This window comes from Oncorhynchus nerka, linkage group LG10 (assembly GCF_034236695.1).
Source record: "Oncorhynchus nerka isolate Pitt River linkage group LG10, Oner_Uvic_2.0, whole genome shotgun sequence".
Classification (NCBI taxonomy): Eukaryota; Metazoa; Chordata; class Actinopteri; order Salmoniformes; family Salmonidae; genus Oncorhynchus; species Oncorhynchus nerka.
This window is the reverse complement of record NC_088405.1, coordinates 96,643,466-96,647,578: the sequence shown is the minus strand read 5'-3', so window position 1 is coordinate 96,647,578 and position 4,113 is coordinate 96,643,466. Positions and strand designations below refer to the sequence as shown.

At 43.3% G+C, this 4,113-nt stretch overlaps 1 long non-coding RNA gene across 2 annotated transcripts in view; it reads left to right on the top strand.

Moving 5' to 3' along the window:
- Positions 1–2,001, top strand: part of LOC135573808 (uncharacterized) — a 4,821-nt gene extending 2,820 nt beyond the window's left edge. For both annotated transcript variants that reach the window (XR_010464950.1, XR_010464951.1), the window contains exon 3: positions 1–2,001. This exon is cut by the window's left edge and continues 1,506 nt beyond it. This is a non-coding gene — a long non-coding RNA (uncharacterized LOC135573808).
- The last annotated feature ends 2,112 nt before the right edge of the window (positions 2,002–4,113 follow it).

Below are 4,113 nucleotides of genomic sequence, written 5' to 3'. Positions count from 1 at the left end.
GTGTTGTGAGGGAGGTACAGAACGGTGTAAATATAATGTGGTATGGTTACATTACCGTGTAGGTATTGGTTTATGACTGCTGAATGTCCCTTTTTTGGGGGGTGTGGTTGGCGAAGCTGCTGTCGCCCCTGCAATGCTCCTGTACCCCCCCCCCCAGCTCAAGCTCACCCCTGTCGTTACCGCCCCCCCTACCACTTCCTCCCCACCGGACCACCCTCCGATTCCCTCCTCAGACAGACCCATCTACCCCCCGTGAAGGAGCGTATTGGAGAATATTGATGTCTAAAATAAAGTGTATATATATATATATTAAGGTGGATATGTGAAGTGAAGAGCGTATAGATATATATATATATTAAGGTGGATATGTGAAGTGAAGAGCGTATAGATATATATATTAAGGTGGATATGTGAAGTGAAGAGCGTATAGATATATATATATAAGGTGGGGGAGGTGTGGCAAAATAATGATATATAAAATCTATATATATAGTCGATTTAACCTTTGGAGGATCTGGGATGTATTGGATAAAATGTGTTAATATTGTACATTTAGAATAAAAACATTATTTAAAACAAAGAAAAGCAATTCAAAGTCAAGACAAATGAACTGCTTGTATTGTGAAGTCACAAACCACTGTGATAACTGACACGGTCTCTAACGATGGTATTTAACAAGACAATGAATACGAAAACATCAACCACATACCTTGTACACACACAAAAGGTGTGGTTCTGGAGCAGTTCTATTGAGTTCCGTTGGAGTCCATTGAGTTATTTTGGAGTCCATTGAGTTCCGTCGGAGTCCATTGAGTTCCGTTGGAGCCCATTGAGTTCCGTCGGAGCCCGTTGAGTTCTTTTGGAGTCTATTGAGTTCTGTTGGAGTCCATCGAGTTCCGTCGGAGCCCATTGAGTTCTTTTGGAGCCCATTGAGTTCTGCTGGAGCCCATTGAGTTCCGTTGGAGCCCATTGAGTTCCGTCGGAGCCCGTTGAGTTCCGTCGGAGCCCATTGAGTTCTGCTGGAGCCCGTTGAGTTCCGTCGGAGCCCATTGAGTTCTTTTGGAGTCTATTGAGTTCTGTTGGAGTCCATTGAGTTCCGTCGGAGCCCATTGAGTTCCGTTGGAGCCCATTGAGTTCTTTTGGAGCCCATTGAGTTCTTTTGGAGCCCATTGAGTTCTGCTGGAGCCCATTGAGTTCCGTCGGAGCCCATTGAGTTCCGTCGGAGCCCGTTGAGTTCTTTTGGAGTCTATTGAGTTCTGTTGGAGTCCATTGAGTTCCGTCGGAGCCCATTGAGTTCTTTTGGAGCCCATTGAGTTCTGCTGGAGCCCATTGAGTTCCGTCGGAGCCCGTTGAGTTCCGTCGGAGCCCATTGAGTTCCGTTGTCTCCACCAGTTCAGATTCTCCACTGACCTGTGAACTATACTCAATCTTCTCTCTTTCACACTCATCCTTTCTGAAAAGAACCTTCAGGTCCCCAAACTGAGGAGGATGTGCTGCACTCCTCTTTCATCTTCACCTTCTCCCTTTTAATGGCTTTTATTTTCTGTTGGTGGTTTTATTTATCTTATTGAGAGAAATGATTGGTTTTATCTACATTGATTGATCTCATTTCGATTGGCCATATTATGATGAGATCTACTTTGAATGGTCAGATTTAAATGAGAGATTCACTCTGATTTGGTTCATCCTTGGGGTGGCAGGATGACATCTCTGTACAGTCTGTTGGATCAGTATTCCTCTTCATTTTGTTTTCATTCCCAGGTTGAGTTACAATCTAACGTAACCTGTGTTAAACTGTATAGATTGTGCAAAAAAAAAGATGTCTGCAAGATTACATAAAAGAAAAACCCTATCAATTACAAAAAAATAAAGTGATTTAAAATGTATAAAAGAAATTGAGAAACAAAGTTTTAAGGGACAAATGTAATGTTTTGTCATGAATGTTTTTGTTGGAAGCGGGCTACTGGACAAAGAATCGACTGTAATAAAGTCATTTTGGTACTTCTGAGTCCTGTCAGAGTGTAGTGTGGGTTCAGCGTGAATACGTGTGTGTGTGTGTGTGTGCGTACATACTGCTTATTCAACAACTCTGCAAGACAATGACAGCAGATGATTGTGGAAAGAATACAAATCCTTCTAGCTTTACTCAAAGAAGATATATAAACCGAACACATGACCAGGGATTTTTTACATCAGGTCACATGGTGGGTCCGGTATGGCACCTTGCACTGTTAAATGTCAATGTGGCGTTTCATTCCCTATACGCCCCTTTCTGTGTTTGCAAACTATTGTGGCATGAGGGCGATGCACGCACCCCTCCCTGCTAATACGGAAACAGCTCGTTACGGATGTTGTAAGTCTGGAACCGCTAGTTACTGATGTTGTAAGTCTGGAACCGCTAGTTACGGATGATATAAGTCTGGAACCGCTAGTTACTGATGTTGTAAGTCTGGAACCGCTAGTTACTGATGTTGTAAGTCTGGAACCGCTAGTTACTGATGTTGTAGATCTGGAACCGCTAGTTACTGATGTTGTAGATCTGGAACCGCTAGTTACTGATGTTGTAAGTCTGGAATCGCTAGTTAAGGATGTTGTAGATCTGGAACCGATCGTTACTGATGTTGTCAATCTGGAACCGCTAGTTACTGATGTTGTCAATCTGGAACCGCTAGTTACTGATGTTGTAGATCTGGAACTGCTAGTTACTGATGTTGTAGATCTGGAACCGCTAGTTACTGATGTTGTAAGTCTGGAATCGCTAGTTAAGGATGTTGTAGATCTGGAACCGATCGTTACTGATGTTGTCAATCTGGAACCGCTAGTTACTGATGTTGTCAATCTGGAACCGCTAGTTACTGATGTTGTAGATCTGGAACCGCTAGTTACTGATGTTGTCTGATTGAACTCTTTGGCCTGAATGCCAAACGTCACTTCTGGAGGAAACCTGGCACCTTCCCTACAGTGAAGCATGGTGGTGGCAGCATCATGCTGTGGGGATGTGTTTCAGAGGCAGGGACTGGGAGACTAGTCAGGATCGAGGCAAAGATGAACAGAGCAAAGTACAGAGAGAGATCTTTGATGACAACCTGCTCCAGAGTGCTCAGGAGTCCTTTAGGTACCTCTTGGCAAACTCCAAGCGGGCTGTTGTGCCTTTTACTGAGGAGTGGCTTCCGTCTGACCACTCTACCATAAAGGCCTGATTGGTGGAGTGCTGCAGAGATGGTTGTCCTTCTGGAAGGTTCTCCCACTCTACTATAAAGGTCTGATTGGTGGAGTGCTGCAGAGATGGTTGTCCTTCTGGAAGGTTCTCCCACTCTACTATAAAGGTCTGATTGGTGGAGTGCTGCAGAGATGGTTGTCCTTCTGGAAGGTTCTCCCACTCTACTATAAAGGTCTGATTGGTGGAGTGCTGCAGAGATGGTTGTCCTTCTGGAAGGTTCTCCCACTCTACTATAAAGGCCTGATTGGTGGAGTGCTGCAGAGATGGTTGTCCTTCTGGAAGGTTCTCCCACTCTACTATAAAGGTCTGATTGGTGGAGTGCTGCAGAGATGGTTATCCTTCCTTCAACCTCTTGGTTTTTGCTCTGACATGCACTGTCAACTGTGGGACCTTTTATATAGACAGATGTGTGCCTTTCCAAATCATGTCCAAACAATTTAATTTACCACAGGTGGACTACAATCAAGTTGTAGAAACATCTCAAGGATGATCAATGGAAACAGGAGTAGAGATATGAATGATGGATTTTTTCCCCCATATATATATATATATTTTAAAAAATGACTATAGCATCTATTAAGTGCCAAATAAAGTAACAATTGTATCTTAAATCAGCCATAAATCCCCTTGTGACAGAGGGAATGGAAGCTGTGTGGTGTGCAACAGGGAGGATGTCTTCATCTTAAATCAGCCAATCGAATGCTTCACAAGAAAATGTGTTCTTGTTCAAACCTTTCTGTCTAATGGGTTTGGCGTGTTCAAGCTCGACCCACTCAGTTTCCCACAAAATACCAGAAAATGGCAAAAAAACAAAAAGAGTAGAACCAACTCACCTGCTGGTTTATTTCTTTATTTATCCGTTTTTTTTACCAGGTAAGTTGACTGAGAACACC